The sequence below is a fragment of the Macaca fascicularis genome, chromosome 1 (genome assembly GCF_037993035.2).
Source record: "Macaca fascicularis isolate 582-1 chromosome 1, T2T-MFA8v1.1".
NCBI classification, from domain to species: Eukaryota; Metazoa; Chordata; class Mammalia; order Primates; family Cercopithecidae; genus Macaca; species Macaca fascicularis.
Window position 1 is genome coordinate 156970965 of NC_088375.1, and position 18653 is coordinate 156989617.

The window sequence follows — 18653 nt, forward strand, 5'->3', positions numbered from 1 at the left end:
AGACTGAATGACTTACAAAGAAGTATTAAATTCTCACCTCTAATTCTCTGTTAAGTGATATCATTTATTAAACAAGAAACATACCACAGGAAATAGTAATAGACCTGTCAAAATCTCTTCTTCTGATTAGCACTGGGTTTCTCACAAATTTCATACAATTAGGGTACAGTTGTCATTGATATTTTCAAATTAATCTCTATTTTAGCTTCTTTAAAACTTGAATGTTGACGGCCATTGGGAGGAATTGTCTTATCATAGATCATGTATCTATTTTTCAGACATACCCCCTTTTGGAAGAAGAGCCTCATTCTTTTTTTTTTTTTTCTATTATTATACTTTAAGTTCTAGGGTACATGTGCACAATGTGCAGGTTTGTTACATATGTATACATGTGCCATGTTGGTGTGCTGCACCCATTAACTCGTCATTTACATTAGGTATATCTCCTAATGCTATCCCTCCCCGCTGCTCCCCACAACAGGACCCGGTGTGTGATGATCCCCTTCCTGTGTCCAAGTGATGTCATTGTTCAATTCCCACCTATGAGTGAGAACATGCAGTATTTGGTTTTCTGTTCTTGCCATAGGTTGCTGAGAAGAATGGTTTCCAGCTGCATCCATGTCCCTACAAAGGACACAAAAACATCTTTTTTTATGGCTGCATAGTATTCTATGGGGTATATGTGCCACATTTTCTTAATCCAGTCTGTTACTGATGGACATTTGGGTTGATTCCAAGTCTTTGCTATTGTGAATAGTGCCTCAATGAACATACGTGTACATGTGTCTTTATAGCAGCATGACTTATAATCCTTTGAGTATATCCCTAGTAATGGGATGGCTGGGTCAAATGGTATTTCTAGTTCTAGATCCTTGAGGAATCGCCACACTGTTTTCCACAATGGTTGAACTAGTTTACAGTCCCACCAATAGTGTAAAAGTGTTCCTATTTCTCCACACCTCTCCAGCACCTGTTGTTTCCTGATTTTTTAATGATTGCCATTCTAACTGGTATGAGATGGGTAGAAGATCCTCATTCTAAGCGTTTATAGAATTATTACAATGCAGAGAGCCATAGAGTCTTACAGATTGAACTCAATTTAGGCATCGCCTATAATCCCAGCACTTTGGGTGGCCGAGGTAGGTGGATCATGAGGTCAGGAGTTCAAGACCAGCCTGGCCAACATGGTGAAACCCTGTCTCTACTAAAAATACAAAAAATTAACTGGGTGTGGTGGTGCATGTCTGTAATCCCAATTACTTGGGAGGCTGAGACAGGAGAATTGCTTGAAACTGGAAGGCGGAGGTTGCAGTGAGCCAAGATTGTGCCACTGCACTCCAGCCTGGACAACAAGAATGAAATTCCATCTCAAAAATAATAATAAAAAAAAGACTTAGCTTCATATTCTGGCTTTATTAGTTGTGTGATCATAGGCATTTCTTGAGTCTGTTGCCATATTCTGTTTAGGAAATGAATATGATGTCTCACCTGTCTACTTTTGAGATTGTGGAAATATAATGAACAAGTTCTTTGTTATTGTAAAGCACAGTGTCAGTAGAGTGGATAAGACTTTGTATTCTGCCACTTAACTAGCTTTGCAATACTGGAAATTTTTTTTTTGAGATAGGGTCTCAGTCTGTCACCCGTCCTGGAGTGCAGTGCTATGATCTCAGTTCACTGCAGCCTCAACCTGCTGGGCTCAAGATGAATCCTCGCACCTCGCCCCCTGAGTGGCTGGGCCCACAGGCAGCTGTCATCACATCACACCTGGCTAATTTTTGAAATTTTTTGTGGAGATGGGATTTCGCCATGTTGCCTAGGCGGTCTCGAACTTCTGGGCCGAAGTGATCTGCCCGCCTTGGCCTCCTGTATTTAATATTCTTAAGCCTCTGTTTTGTCATCTGTTAAATAGGGATAATATTAGTACCTGCTTCCATAGGTTTTTGAGAGTTTTAAATAAGATTTTATTTATATATATATATAATATAGTATGTGGTATATTGCACATAATAAATGCTGGCAATCATTATTTCATTTGTTGATTTTTGTACTATGTGCCGGGGCTACTCTACATGATTTATTTCAGTTAATTCTTAGGACAATTCTGTTTGGTAGGAATGCTTCCCCACCCCCCGCCAATTTAACAAGTAAGAAATGGTTGTTAGGTCACAGCAAGTAAGTGGTTAGTTGGGAGTGGAACAGACAAATACTACATAATTAGGTTTTGGTCAATGACAGATCGCATATACCATGGTGGGGCCCATGAGATTATAACAAAGCTGAAAAATTCCCATTGCCTAGTGATGTGGTAGCTGTTATAAAGTTGTACTGTAATGTTGTACTCATGTGTTTGTGGTGATGCTGGTGCAAAGTAAACTGCACTACAGTATGGCACATACAATTATGTATAGTATACAATTATGTATAGTACATTGCAACCTTGACCTCCTGGCCTCAAGTGGTCCTCCCACTTCAGCCTGCCCAGTAGCTGGGACTATAGGTGTGCACCACCACACCCAGCTAATTTTTGCATCTTTTGTAGAGGTGGGGTTTTGCCATGTTGCCTAGGTTGTTCTCAAACTCCTGGGCTCAAGTGATCCACCTGCGTCTGCCTCCTGAAATGTTGGGATTAAGGCATGAGCCTTTGTACCCGGCTTTGATCACATTTATTATTGTACTCTTGTTCCTCTCCCATTATACACTGAGTTCACATTCACACAGCAGCCAGAATAATCTTTTAAAAACGTATGTTAGATTATGTGTCATTTTCTTCATTTACTTCAATAGAATAAATAATCCAAATAAAAAGAAACATGAAACAAATACTGATCAAGGCCGAGCTCAGTGGCTCAGCCTGGCCAGCATGGTGAAACCCCATCTCTACTAAAAATGCAAAATTATCCAGGCATGGTGGCGCATGCCTGTAATCCTAGCTGCTCAGGAGGCTGAGGCAGAAGAATCGCTTGAACCTGGGAGGCGGAGGTTGCAGTGCGCCATTGCACTCCAGCCTGGGCGACAAAGGGAGACTCCATCTCAAAACAAACAAACCCATCAAATTTCTGCTATAGCTTAGAGAGCTCTTTATGGTCTGGCATCTGTCTACTTGAAAGCTCATTTTATGATACTTTTTCCCTTTGCCTGTTAGGTTTCAGCCTCATTGGCCTTGTTCCAGTTTTGCCCATTTCTGTTTCAAGGCCTGTACAACTACTATTCCCCTTCAGACTTTTTAAAATAACCTTACTGATTTATTCTTCATACTTAGTTTGAATAATGTCCAAATAATAATGTTTAATGAATGTTTTCTAGGCACAAAGAAAATGAAAAATAAGATAGGCTTTGCTACAAAACAGTTTTAATGGATGAAACAGACAAGTGAATAGATTAGTGTAGTAAATAGTAATCTTGAAATTCCTAGTGGGGGAATAGTTTGAGGGAGGGTAAGCAAGCTTACTGTCTTATAGTCACTTTAGCCTTGCTTTTAACTAGAGTAGCTTTACTTTCTCTTTTTCCAGGACATAATTTATTTAAGGATTCTTACCTTTAAAAAGTTTAAAAAACACTTTTTAAAGGCAAGTGGTATGGTAAGAGCTATGAACAGGGTTCCTTGGGGACACAGGTTCTTGGAGTAGGTGGGTGCATCTGATTTGTGACTTAAAGAACAAGGTAAATGGTAGGTGAGCAAGGAAGGGCAAGATGTTTGGGGCAGAGGTAATCGTTTTTGGCTGTTCATCATTGGAACTTTTAAATAATACATACCTCTACATTTTGTGATATTTCATCAAGCTATAGGTTTATTATTTTGCACTTCTCTTTACATATACTGTCTTTCAGCAGAAAAGTTAAAAGTAATAAAAAATTTTAAAAAGACAAAAAATGGCCAGGCACAATGGCTCATGCCTGTAATCCCAGCCGTTGGGGAGGCCAAGGCAGATAGATCACCTGAGGTCAGGAGTTTGAGACCAGCCTGGTCAACATGGTAAAACCCCATCTCTACTAAAAATACAAAACTCAGCTGGGTGTGGTGGTGGGCACCTGTAGTCCCAGCTACTTGGGAGGCTGAGGCAGGAGAATTGCTTGAAGCCAGGAGGTGGAGGTTGCAGTCAGCTGAGATTGTGCAACTGCACTCCAGCCTGGGTGACAGAGCGAGACTTCGTTTCAATTCAAAAAAAGACAAAAAATAAAATAAATCACAGCTGGACTGAATTCCAGACCTGTGGAACGAGAAACTCCTATTTTCTTTTTTCTTGAATGTCATGGGTGATTCTGATACTTTGCTGTGATTGAAAACCTCTGTGATATGAGATTGAAATTTAGATCTGGTTAGCTGCTGGGGAAGATTTAGAGTAGAATTAGAGATGGAAAGGCCAGGTACAATTTGTATCTCCATTAAGATGCTTAGATTTTAACTTGTATCTTTGAAAGTGTTTTGTTTCTTGGATTTATTTTGAAATAACTTTATTGAGGAATACCTGGCTGTAAATGTTTAAAGTATATAATTTGTTATAAGTTTTGATAAATGTATATACTGTGCAACCATCACTGCAATCAAGATTATTACCAAATTCATGTCCCCAAAGTTTTCTCATACTATTTTCTAATTTCTCCCTACTGCTGCTCTCACCTCTCCCACATCCCCTGGTAATTACTGATCTGCATTCTGTCACCGTAGAGGGATGCTAGATTGGTGTCAAAACCTCTTTTCTATATTTGTATAGATGATCTTATGTTTTTTTTTTTTTTCTTTTCGGTTTTGTTTTTTTAGTCTGTTAATATAGAGTGAATTGCATTGAACCATCCTTATGTACATGTAAGCCAGTCTTAACATTTTGGGGATAAACACCATTTGGTCATGGTGTATTATTTTAAAAATATTATTAGATTTGGTTTGTTAAAAAGTTATTTGGAGTTTTGCATCTATGTTTATGAGGAATATAGGTTTGTAGTTCAATTTTCTTGTAATGTTTTTGTCTGATTTTGAAATTAGACTAATGCTGGCCTCATGGAATGAGTTGGGAAATCTTCCTCTTCAGTTTTCTAGAAGACTTTGGGTAGAATTAGGATTATTTTTTCCTTAAATGTATATCAAGTGGCATAGTCAGAATTTACTAGTGAACTCATCTTGGCTTGGAATTTATTTGTTGCTAAGTTTTTACCTATAACTTCACTTTCTTTTAGGATATTTAAGAAATAATTTCTTGAGTGAGTTTTGGGGAGTTTGCGGTTTTTCATGGAATTTGTCCGTTTCATCTAAATAGTTGGGTTTATTGACATGAAGTTATTTGTAATGTCCTCTTATCTTTTTTTTTTTTTGGAGACAGAGTTTTGCTCTTGTCGCCCATGCTGGAGTGCAGTGGCATGATCTCGGCTTACTGCAACCTCCGCCTCCCAGGTTCAAGCGATTCTCCTGCCTCAGCCTCCGGGTAGCTGGGATTACAGGCATGCGCCACCGTGCCTGGCTAATTTTGTATTTTTAGTAGAGATGGGGTTTCTCCATGTTGGTCAGGCTGGCCTCGAACTCGCAACCTCAGGTGATCCGCCCACCTTGGCCTCCCAAAATGTTGGGATTACAGGCGTGAGCCATCGCCTCTGGCCTATTCTCTTATCTTTAAAAAAAAATGAGGTATACGCTTAACCATAAAAATCACCCTTTTAGGTGTACAATTTGGTGATTTTTAGTACATTTACAAAATAGGGCAACCATCAACAGTACCTAATTGCAGAATACTTGCATCACCCTAAAAAGAAACCCCATACCTATAGCACTCACTTTCTACCATTTCCCCCCTCCCACAGTCTCTGCAATCACTTATCTCCTTTTTGTCTCTATGGATTTGTCTATTGTGGACTTCCTTCCTTCCTTCCTTGCTTCCTTCCTTCCTTCCTTCCTTCCTTCCTTCCTTCCTTCCTTCCTTCCTTCCTTCCTTCCTTCCTCCTTTCCTCCTTCCCTCCTCCCTCCCTCCTTCCCTCCCTCCCTTCCTTCCTTCCTTCCTTTCCTCCCTTCCTCCCTTTCTCCATTCCTTCCTCCCTCCTTCCCCTCCCCTCCCCTCCCCTCCTTTTTTTCTTCTTTCAGAATCTTGCCCTTTTGCCCAGGCTGGAATGCAGTGGCACGATCATGGCTCACTGCAGCCTCAAACTCTCAGGTTCAAGCAGTCCTCTTGCCTCATCCTTCTGAGTAGCTGGGGCATGTGCAACTATGCCTGGCTAATTTTTAAATTTTTTTGTAGAAACGAGGTCTTACCACGTTGCCCAGACTGGTCTCGAACTTCTGCAGTTCAAGTGATCCTCCTGTCTAGGCCCCTCAGTGTGCTGGGATTACAGGTGTGAACCACTGCACCTGGCCTGTTCAGGATATTTTATATAAATGGGAGTCATACAATATGTAACATTTGTGAGTGACCTCCTTCAGTTAGCATGATGTTTTTAAGGTTCATCCGTGTTCTAGTGTTTATCAATACCTCACTCCTTTATATGACTTAACAGTATTTCATTGTATTGATATGATATACCTTGTTTTGTTTATTACTCAGCAGTTGATGGACATTTAAGTTGTTTCCACTTTATAACTATTATGAATAATGCTGCTATGAACAATTTTGAGCAAGTTTTTGTGTGGACATATGTTTTCCTTTATTTTTGGGTGTATACCTAAGAATGGGATTCCAGGGTCATATGGTAATTCTATGTTTAACTTGTTGAGGAACTGCCAAACAATTTTCCAAAGCAGCTGCACCATTTTGCATTCCTACCAGCAATGTATAAGGGTGCACATAACTCTACATCTTTGCCAACATATATTTTTGTTGTCTTTTTTATTATATACATACTAGTGGGTGTGAAGTATCTCACTGTGGTTTTGATTTGCATATCCCTGAGGGCTAATGATATTGAGCATTTTTTCATGTGCTTATTGGCTATTTGTGTATCTTATTTGCAGAAATATCTGTTTAAGTCTTTTGCCCATTTTTAGATTAGGTTTATCTTTTTATTAAGTTGTAAGGGTTTTTATAGATAGAGAGATGATCACAAATATTTTCTCCCATTCTGTGGGTTATCTTTTTATTCTCTTGAGTTCTTTGAAGCACAAAAGGTTTTAATTTAGATGATCCCTATTTATCTGTATTTTTCTTTGGTTGCTTGTGCTTCTTCAATTTTTATTTTTTAATTGTGGCAGAACATATGTAACATAAAAATTACCATTTTAACCTTTTTTTTTTTTTGGAGATGGAGTTTTGCTCTTGTCGCCCAGGCTGGAGTGCAGTGGTGCGATCTGGGCTCACTGTAGTCTCTGCCTGCCAGGTTCAAGCGATTCTCCTGCCTCAGCCTCCATAGTAGCTGGGACTAGAGGTGTGTGCCACCATTCCCGGCCAATTTTTGTATTTTTAATAGAGACGAGTTTCACCATGTTGGCCAAGATGTTCTTGATCTTCTGACCTTGTGATCTGCCCACCTCGGCCTCCCAAAGTGCTGGGATTATAGGTGTGAGCCACTGTGCCCGGCCCCATTTTAACCATTTTTAAAGTTTACAGGTTAGTGGCATTAAATACAGTCTCATATAATGTGTAACCATCACCATGGTCCATCTCCAGAATGTTTTTCATTTTGCATAACTGTAACTCTACTCATTAAGCAGTGACTTGACATTTCCCCCTCCCTCAGTCCCTGGCAACCACCATTCTGCTTTTTGTTTTTACTAATTTGACAATTTTGGGTAAACTCATATAGTAAGTGGAATCACACATTTGTCCTTGTTAGTTACGCTTTTAGCATCATATGTAAGAAATTATTGTTTAATCCAAGGTCACAAAGATTTGCACCTATTTGCACAAAGATTTGTCAGCTTTTTTTTTATTTTTAAAGACAGATTATCTCTCTCTGTCACCCAGACTGGGGTGCGGTGGCATGTTCTTGGTTCAGTGCAACCTCCTGGGCTCAAGTGATCCTCCCACCTCTGCCTCCCAAGTAGCTGGGATCACAGGCACACACCACTTTGCCCAACTAATGTTGTTTATTTTTTGTAGAGATGGGGTCTCTGTGTTGCCCAGGCTGGTTTCGAACTCCTGGGCTCAAGCTATGCTCTTCTCTCAGCCTCCTAAACTGCTGGGTTTACAGGTGTGAGCCACCATGCTTGGCAAGAACATTATCATTTTAGTGCTACATTTAGTGCTAAATGTGGCGCTACATTTAGTTCATCCTTAGTTAATTTTTGTATATGGTGTGAGTTAGGGGTTCAGTGTTATTCTTTTGTAGGTGGATATCCAGTTGTCCTAGCAGCATTTGTTGGAAAGATTAGTACGTCCTTATTGAATTGTTTTGATACCCTTGTTGGGAAAATACCTATAGAACCATCTTTTAAAACATCTATAGAATCTATAGCAACATCTCTTCTTTCTTTCTTAATATTGATAATTTGTATTTTGTTCCTGATGAGTCTGTCTAGAGATTTGTCAATTTTATTGATTTTCCTTAAGGAATCAGCTATTGGTTCATTAATTTTTCTCTATTGCTTTTTTGTTTTCTATTTCATTCATTTCTGCTCATTATTATTTTTTCTTCTTTTTCTGTGGATTATAGTATCCTTTGTTTTCTAGTTTCTTAAGGTAGAAGCTGACATCATTTGAGACCTTCCTTTTTTTCTAACATATGTTTACTGCTTTAGATTTCTCTGTAAATGCTGCTTTTGCTGCTTCCCATATATTTTTATATGCTGCATTAATTCCCTTTGATTTCTTCTTTGACTTAATGGGTCATTTAGAAGCATGTTATTTATTTCCAGATATTTGAGAATTTTTGAGATGTATTTTTTTAATCACTGATTTCTGATTTAATTTCATTGTGGTCACAGTTTAAATGACTTGAATCTTTTTATGTTCATTTTTTGTTATTCCTTCCAAGTAACTGCTTCCAAATAACTAAACTGCTTGAAACTATTTTTGGACTATTTACAGTTGAAATGGCTGTATGAAAGCGATTTTTGATAAAGTTTAAATCTATCGCCTTGCTATTGGCTTTTTATTTTTTCTTTATGCTCTTTGTTCCATTCTCTTATTCTGCTGTCCTTTGGATTGAGTCTTTAAAACATGTTATTTTGTTTCTTTTGTTAGCTGTTTAACTATTACTTTTTCTCTGTTCATCTGCTTTTTAGTGGTGATTTAAAAATTTATAGTATACATCTTAATTTATCATAGCGTACCTTGAAGTGCTGTTATATAACTTTACATGTAGTGTAAGAATCTTACATTGTATGTCCCCTTTCCCACATTTGTGCTATTACATTTACCCCCATTTATGTTATAAACTGTACAGTATATTGGTATCTTTTTATCAGTTATTTATGTTTAAAAACTAAGGGGAAAAGGTTTTTTTTTGTTTTTTTGTTTTTTTTTGAGACGGAGTTTTGTTCTTGTTGCCCAGGCTGGAGTGCAATGGTGCGATCTTGGCTCACTGCAACCTCTGCCTCCCGGGTTCAAGTGATTCTCCTGCCTCAGCCTCCCGAGTAGCTAGGATTACAGACATACGCCACCACGCCCGGCTAATTTTGTATTTTCAGTAGAGATGGGATTTCTCCATGTTGATCAGGCTGGTCTTGAACTCCTGACCTCAGGTGATCCGTCCACCTTGGCCTCCCAAAGTGTTGGGATTGCAGGCATGAGCCACTGCACTCGGCCAGGAAAAGTTTTTTATAGTTATCTTCATATTTACCATTTCTGGTGCTTTATATTCCTTTGGATACATCTAGACTTCCATCTAGCATCTTTTCCTTCTGCCTAAAGAACTTCTTTTAACATTTCCTATAATGCATGTCTGTCTATGATGGGTTCTTTTACTGTTTTAAGTTTGAAATAATTTTTATGTCGCCTTATTTTTTGAAGCACATTTTTTTGAGAGTAGAATTTTTGGTTGACAATTTTTTTCAGTACCTCAAAGATATACCTTACTGTCTTCTGGCATATGTTTCCACCGAGAAGTCTGCTGTCATTCTTACTTTCCTCTCTGTGCCTGTAGTGTGTTGTTTTTCTCTGCTTTTAAGACATTCTTTGTATTACTGACTTTTGAGCAGTTTGGTTATGAGCTGGCTTACTGTAGTTTTATTCATGTTTCTTGTGCTTGGGTTTATTGAGCTTCTTTGTATTTTGTTTTTTTGAGATGGAGTCTCGCTCTGTCACCCAGTCTGGAGTGAAGTGATGCAGTCTCACCTTATTACAGCTTCTGCTTCCCATGTTCAAGTGATTCTTGTGCCTCAACCTCCCGAGTAGCTGGGACCACAGGCACACAGCATCACTCCCCGCTGATTTTTGTATTTTTAGTAGATATGTGGTTTCACTATGTTGGTCAGGCTGGTCTCAAACTCCTGACCTCAAGTGATCCACCTTCCTTGGCCTCACAAAGTGCTGGGATTACAGCACTGAGCCACCATGCCCAGCTTATTGAGCTTCTTTGATCTGTGAATTCATCATTTCCATCCTATTTAGAAAGTTTGGGATCATTTCTTCCAATATTTTTTCTGTTTCTCTTTTAGTCTTTTGGGGACTTCAGTTACCCATGTTATAGGCGTTTTGATGATATTCTACATCTCATTCATGGTTTTGTTTCCACTCTTGTTTCTATCTGTTAGATTTCTATTGCTATGACATCAGATTGATTGACCTTTTCTTTCCAGTATCTAATCCCAGCATAATTTTTCATTCCAAACTTTGTATTTTTCTAAGTAGAAGAATCAATTTGCGTTAAAAAGACTCCTGTATCTCTCCTTAGCATGCTTAATATGTCCATCTACCACTTCGAACATAAGAACTACAGTTATAACTGATTTAATATTCTTGTCTAGTGACTGTCATGTACAGTTCATTTTCTGTCAATTGCTTTTTCTGATTTTAAGTGGTATTTTCCTGCTTCTTCATATGATTTTGTTTTTTGAGACAAGATTTCACTGTCACCTAGGCTGGAGTGCAGGGGCATGATCGTGGCTCATTGCAGCCTCAGCCTCCTGGGTTCAAGCAAAACTCCCACCTTGGCCTCTCAAGAACCTGGAACTACAGGCATGCACCACCACATCTGGCTAATTTTTGTAGAAATGGGGTCTTGTCATGTTCAGGCTGGTCTCAAACTCCTGGGCTCAAGCAGTCGCCCACTTTAGCCTCCCAAAGTGTTGAAATTACAAGCGTGAACCACCACACTTGGCCTGTTTGGTAATTTCTGATTGGATTCCAGGCATTCTCAATTTTACCTTGTTTGGTGCTGGATTTTTTTTTAATTTCCCATAAATATTCTTGGGCTCTGTTCTGGGACACAGTGGAGTTCATTGGAAATGGCTTTATCCTTTTGAGGCTTGCTTTTCTCTTTGTTAGGCGAGACCAGAATAGTCTTTAGTTTAGAGCTCAGTTTGCACCACTACTGATGGAGTGTGGTACTGAGCATTGTACTTCATGTCCCACGAATTATGAGGTTTTCTACTGTGGCTAGTAGGTTAACCAGTTACTCCCGACTATATGAGCCACGTGTGGTGGTATGCTCGAGCTGGCTCATGAGAGCCAATTGTTAAAATATCAGGAAATTTGTGAGCTAGCTTAATTCTTTTTTTTTTTTTTTTTTTGAGACGGAGTCTCGCTTTGTCACCCAGGCTGGAGTGCGGTGGCCGGATCTCAGCTCACTGCAAGCTCCGCCTCCCGGGTTCACGCCATTCTCCTGCCTCAGCCTCCCGAGTAGCTGGGACTACAGGCACCCGCCACCTCGCCCGGCTAGTTTTTTGTATTTTTTAGTAGAGACGGGGTTTCACCGTGTTAGCCAGGATGGTCTCGATCTCCTGACCTCGTGATCCGCCCGTCTCGGCCTCCCAAAGTGCTGGGATTACAGGCGTGAGCCACCGCGCCCGGCCCTAGCTTAATTCTTAAGGGAATTAAATTATATAAACTTATAATTAAATCACTTATGAACAAAGATAGTAAATGCTCAAAACTCATTACTTCATGTAACTATATTATTTTATATTGCTATTTTTATGCACTCATGGTAATTTATATCTAGTGGGTCCTGTTTTTTTTTTCCCCCCCCTTCCTTAGACAGTCTCATTCTGTTGGCCAGGCTGGAGTTCAGTGGCGCAATCTCAGCTCACTGCAACCTCCCACCTCCCGGGTTTAAGCTAGTCTCATGCCTCAGCCTCCTGAGTAGCTGGCACCACAGGTGTGCACCAACATGCCCTGCTAATTTTTGTATTTTCAGTATAGATGGGTTTTCGTCATGTTGGCTAGGCTGGTCTTAAACTCCTGGCCTCAAGTGATCCACCTGCCTTGGCCTTCCAAAGTGCTGGGATTATAGATGTGAGCTGCTGCAGCCAGCCTTACTATGTTCTTATGGTAGAAACACTATGTAATGTATAATGTGTTGCCATGTATTTTTTTCAGATTCTCATTCACTGATATGTTGGTAGCTTGAAATTGGCTGTGGTGGAAGTTATATACCACAAACATTAGTAACCCTATAAACTAGGAACTACATACCACCTACCATTCAGTTATTACATGTTTTCTGGCATACTCTTGCCTGTGGATGTCTTTCCCTGTTGTACTGATCAGTACTCAGCTCAAGATTTAAGGAGGTCCCCTGCAGATTATCTGAGATCTTGCCTCTCCTTTCTGCTCTCTCCTCTGTGGCACTATGTTCTGGGAGACTGTAGCTACCTTGGCCTCCCCTAAACTCCTCACTTCATTATCTTAACTCCAGAAAACCACTGAACTTGCTTGGGACACCTGCCTTTCTCTGCAGCTTAGAAATTTTCCAGTAAGTAAACTGGAGAAATTCTCCAGTAAGTAAATTGTAGGCTTTGCCCCATTTATTTTTTCTCTTTCATTGATCACCGTCCTGTGTTGTCTGGTTTCTTTTGTCAGAAATAATTTTCATACATTTTTTTTTGGTCCAGATTTTTAGTTGTTTCAGGTGGGAGCATAAGTTTCATGCCTGTTATTCTATCTTGGCAAGAAGCATAAGTCTCTTGAAAGAGTTTTAGATAGGCGAATGACATATCATTCTGTAGATCATGCATTTTTAAAGGATAAGACTTAATGAAAGCAGAGCTGGGCGTGGTAACTCACGTCTGTAATCCCAGCACTTTGAGAGGCTGAGGTGGGAGGATCACTTGAGCCCAGGAGTGCAGGACTAGCCTGGGCAACATGGTGTGAAACCCTGTCTCTACAAAAAATACAAAAATTAGCTGGGTGTAGTAGCATGCACCAGTAGTCTCAGCTACTTAGGAGGCTGAGGCAGGAGGATCATTTGAGCCTGGAATGTTGAAGGCTGCAGTGAACAGTGATTGAGCCACTACATTCCAGCCTGGGCAACAGAGTGTGAGACCCTGTCTCAGAGAGGAAAAAATAAAAAAGACTTAAAGTAGAGAGACTAATTAGAAGGCATTTGGGTTAGTTCAAATGACAGCTTAAGTTTGGTCATGGATGATGATAGTACAGAGGTAGGAACAATTTGAGAAATATTTAGGAGGAAGAATCTAGTTTAGGATTTCTAAAAGGGTATATCATAACTCATTTACATCTGAATCTCCTAAATGATGATAAATGAAGATTGTATGCTCCATTCCAAGTTTATGGAATCTGAATTTTTTTGTTTTGTTTTGTCACCTAGGCTGGAGTGCAGTGGTGTGATCTCGGCTCACTGCAACCACCACCTCCCAGGTTCAAGCAGTTCTTCTCACTCAGCCTCCCGAGTAACTGGGATTACAGGCACGCGCCACCACACTTGGCTAATTTTGTATTTTTAGTAGAGACAGGGTTTCATCATGTTGGCCAGGCTGGTCTCGAACTCCTGACCTCAGGTAATTTACCCACCTCAGCCTCCCAAAGTATTGGATTACAGGCGTGAGCCACTGCGCCTGGCCTGAATCTGGATTTTTAAGGATGAGGTTTAGAAATTTGTATTTTATTTCATTTTCTTCTTATTTTTTATTTTTATTTTTAAGAGACAGGGTCTCTTTTCCCCAAATTGGAGTGCAGTGGCTGTTCATAGGTGCAGTCTCACTACTGATCAGCATGGAAGTTTAGACCTGCTGTGTTTCTGACCTGGGCCCGTTCTCACCTCCTTAGGTGACCTGGTCGTCCCCTGCTCCCCTGAGATCACGATATTGATGCTAAACTTAATGCAGACACCTGAATGACATAGTGCACTACAACTTAGAACTCCTGGACTCAAGCAATCCTCCTCCCTTAGCCTCCCAAGTAGCTGGGACTATAGGCATGTGTGACTGCGCCTAGCTAGAAATTTGTATTTTAAACATGTACCTAGATTTAATGCTTATGAACACTAAAGTTTTGTTTCTTTTAATTAATTAATTTTTTAGAGACAGGGCCTCACTTGGTTCACCAGGCTGGAGTGCATTGGTGTGATCATAGCTTACTGTAGCCTGCAGCCTCAAACTCCAGGCCTCTTGCTTCCTGAGTAGCTAGGACTACAACAGGTGCACACCACCATGCTCCACTAATGTATTGTGTGCATTTTTTTTTCTATAGAGACAGGGTCTTGCCATGTTACCCAAGCTGGTCCCAAACTCCTGGCCTCAAAGTGATCCTTCTGCCTCGGTCTCTTAGAGAGCTGAGATTACCAGCATGAGCCGCCGTACCCAGCCCAAACACTATAGTGTTTTAGAGGAAACTGATGTAGTTTTTTCAAAGTCTGATCATCACTGGGAGCCCATACGTTGGAATGACCTGAAGTGCTTAATTGACAATGAAAATTTATGCATTTCTGTTCAGGCCTTCTGAATCTTAATTTAAGAGGTGATTGGGTCCAGGTATTTCTTAGACACACTAAAATTTGGGAGTCAGTAACCTGAAGTACTTCACAGATGTGATCTGTTTCGAACTTCACAATAACTCTGAGAGGTAGTAGGCAGGTATTATGTCTTTCGTTTTATAGATAAAGCACAGATAGGCAAAGTGACTTGCTCATGGTGAAATAATTATTGATGACAGAGAATCACATTTCTGTCTCCTCCACCAAATCTTACACTCTTCCTACTATCTTTCTGCTGACTGTGAAATAGGCTTATTTTTGAAAATCTATAGAAGGTATCCAAGACACTGAACATGTGGTTCTGAGCAATTTAGGGAGCCAGAAAAAGGTACTCTTCTTTGATTATTGTACCAAATGAAAATTTGGTTCAGCTCTTTATAGCAAGTAACTGTGAAATCTTAATTATCTAGGAAAGGTGTTTCTGGGCTGGGCGTGGTGGCTCATGCCTGTAATCCCAGCACTTTGGGAGGCCAAGGTGGGTGGACCACCTGAGGTCAGGATTTGAGACCAGCCTGGCCAACGTGGCAAAACCCTATCTCTACTAAAAGTACAAAAATTAAATGGACATGGTGGCAGGTGCCTGTAATCCCAGCTACTTGGGAGGCTGAGGCAGGAGAATCACTTGAATTCAGGAGGCAGAGGTTGCAGTGAGCCAAGATTGCACCATCGCACTCCAGCTTGGGCAACAAGAGGGAAACTCCGTCTCAAAAAAAAAAAAAAAAGAAAAAAAGAAAGGTATTTGTGTCTTTGACCGTATTTTATTTTATTTTTTTTTCTTGAGACGGAGTCTCAATCTGTCACCAAGGTTGGAGTGCAGTGGTGCGATCTTGGCTCACTGCAACCTGTACCTCCCAGGTTCAACCAATTCTCTGCCTCAGCCTCCCGAGTAGCTGGGATTACAGGTGCCCGCCACCACGCCCAGCTAATTTTTTTTGTATTTTTAGTAGAGACGGGGTTTCACCATGTTGGCCAGGCTGGTCTTGAACTCCTGACCTCGTGATCCACCCACCTCAGCCTCTCAAAGTGCTGGGATTATAGGCGTGAGCCACCGCACCCGGCTGATCGTATTTTAATGCTTTTTACAACTGACATTGAATTGAATGTCTCTTTCTTATGAAATCATTTAAAATCATAGTATAGTGCCCATATGTGGTATTTTCACTTACAACAAGCATCAGGTAATAAATATGACTCTGTTGTATGACCTTCCTTTTAAATTTTTTCCAAGCTCTTATAAAAGTAAAAAAAATTTTGCCTGAAAATTTAGGGATTGTGGTTAGCTTTGAACATCATTGTTTTATTTTAATAGTAAGTTGTGTGGCTTATATCCTGGTTATATCACTAGAGCTGTATCTTCTAATGAGATTTACGTAGTCTTTTGAAGTGATTACATGTGTGCTGTGAATCTGAGATCATGTAATCTATTTAATACAGTAGTACCAGTGTTAAGACTGCAAGAAGTAGGAAAAGTAATTCTTTCAGTGAAGATTGGTTTTGGGTTTGCTTTTGGAACGCTTGAATAGTCAATGAATTTTATTAGTACATGAAAACAAGCAAAGCTCTGTTCCAAGGGAATAAATAAGATGGCTTTAGGAATAGGACTTAGATAGTTTGCTTTCCATTTTGTATGCTTTTTAAATGACAAAATGCTGTTTTTTAAACTTCTAGAAGTAAGTTACTGTAGTTAAATAATTCAAATGAAAAAATTACTGTGTATTGTCATAATTCAAAGAAGTGTTTCTGCTGCAGAAAGCATATAACAGTTTTGCAGAATGCTTAAGTTTGAAATGTATATTGAATGAAGTGAAGAACACAGTATAGGGGCTACAAGAGTTTTGACTAGTTTAATTTCCTTGCTTTTGGTACAAGAGAGGTCATGACAATTTTTAAACTTAAAAATTAGTTAGATCTGTGTTTTTTTTTTTTTTTCTTTGTCACCCAGGCTGGAATGCAGTGATGCAATCAGGTCTCACTGCAGCTCTAAGGATCCTCCCTAGCAGCTGGGATTACAGGTGCACACCACCACACGTGGCTACCTTTTTCTATTTTTTGTACAGATGAGGCCTCACTTTGTTGCCCAGGATGGTTTCAAACTCCCAGGCTCAAGTGATCCTTCTGCCTTGGCATCCCAAAGTGTTAATTTTTTTATGGTTTTACTTATATATTTTTAATGTTTGAAAACGAATAAGGAATTGTGTTTGAGGATAGATAATAGTTTTTTAATCGCCCTATTGTTAATGAAAGTTCTCACTGAGAATATCTGAATGGTTGACAACCCTAATAACTTGATCCAGAAAGCATGTGTAAGATTATCTGCATTTTCATTAAAAAAATTTTTTTTTTCCAGATACGGTTTACTCTGTTGCCTAGGTTGTAGTGCGGTGGCACGATCATGGCCCACTGCAGCCTCAATCTCCTGGGCTCAGATGATCCTCCCACCTCAGCCTCCCAAGTAGTTGGGACTACAGACACACACAACCATGCCTGGCTAATTTTGTTCATTTTTTTTTGTAGAGAAGAGGGCTCACTATGTTGCCCATGCTGGTCTCGAAAGCCTGAGCTCAAGGGATCCTCCTGCCTTGGCCTCCCAAAGTGCTGGGATTACAGGCATGAGCCACCATGCCTCGCCAGGTTATCTCTATTTTCCATGTAGATTTGTACTTTTTACTGTGTAGTGGAGTGGTACAGCATGATGAAACGTTTTAGAATGCCATTCATACACTGCTTTCTTTGATATGTATGAATGAACATTCTTTTGTAGCTCATTTTTTTCACCAATAAACTGGTTAAAATTATTTAAAATTCTGTACAGTGCTTTTGGTCATCATTATAAGTGTGTGTATCTATTTCTCAGAGTTGTAATCATCACCAAGTCTGTTTTAAGAAGCTTACCTTTAAGGAATGTTTGTGCAGCTACATCTCAGTTTATTTTAAATAACACTTATTTTCTGTTTACTTCCAAGATTACTTGAGAAAGGTATCAGATGTTTAAAGTGACATTTAAAGGACAGTCATTATCTTTTTTTACTTCATTTTTAAGCATTATAGATTTATTCCCTAAAATATAAAATACACAAAAAAGTACTTTTGTATTAATGGAGAGCAATTGTAGACTTAAGGAAAATGACATATATCTATCTTGGTAGTAAGAAAAGGAACCTGAGGAGCTCTTCAATTTGTAAGGATTTAAGTTTAGAATTAAATTTAGAAAACTTGTATGTGGGTGCTCTCTGAGAAGAACTTGGAAGTGCTAGCCAATCATCTTAGTTTGTTGAAGACACATATTTCACAGCTAAATGTAAGGAATTATTTGTGAAGTTTAGTAGAAAATGAAGTGTGCTATATAAGTGTTTGGAAATATTACCACTTTTATTCACAAATTTGTAAACAGTAACACATCTATAGTGATTATATTATGGTTTCCCTTCACAGATATCAAGTTGTTCTAGTACGACCATATAAATAAATAATACCTGAAGTCTCAGTGTAACATGGACAATTAACAGTGATGACAGATAAATACAGACGCGTGGGGATCAAATACTAGGCGAAACGCTTTTTAAAAGGTAAGAAAATAATGTAATCTTAATTAAGGCCAAGTGGGGTTTAGTTAGAAGTAATTGATTGAAGTTTCTTTTTCAGTGTATCAGGCTTTTACAAAACACTGCAGGATCCTGTTTATCTTAATGCCAATAGAGCTCAGCTGTAAGTATCAGCTCTGTGAAAATAACAGTTGCAGATGTTCTTGTCTGCTAAATATCGTAGTGGATAATGTTCCTATAGTGAACTCTATTCAAATAGAGTAGTTTTGTGGTTGATTAGAACTTGATAGACTGCTACTAGGGCACATTCCAGTATGC

General features: G+C 39.4%; 1 protein-coding gene and 1 long non-coding RNA gene across 17 annotated transcripts in view; both read left to right on the forward strand.

The window, feature by feature from the left end:
• LOC141407816 (uncharacterized) overlaps nt 1-18359 on the forward strand; it is a 44007-nt gene extending 25648 nt beyond the window's left edge. Inside the window, exon 2 of the long non-coding RNA XR_012418592.1 lies at nt 18226-18359. This is a non-coding gene — a long non-coding RNA (uncharacterized lncRNA). The remainder of the gene's footprint in view (nt 1-18225) is intronic.
• Nucleotides 1-18653, forward strand: part of ZZZ3 (zinc finger ZZ-type containing 3) — a 122727-nt gene that overhangs the window by 26886 nt on the left and 77188 nt on the right. For 12 of the 16 annotated variants that reach the window (XR_012418571.1, XR_012418570.1, XR_012418572.1 and 9 more), the window contains exon 1: nt 18321-18359. The exons of 2 other annotated variants lie outside the window; for them this stretch is intronic. The gene's annotated coding sequence lies outside the window, so the exon portion shown is untranslated. Of the gene's footprint in view, nt 1-18320; nt 18360-18435; nt 18499-18653 lie in introns of those variants that run through there. 2 more of the 16 variants (XM_065533267.2, XM_065533301.2) reach the window with 1 other exon arrangement.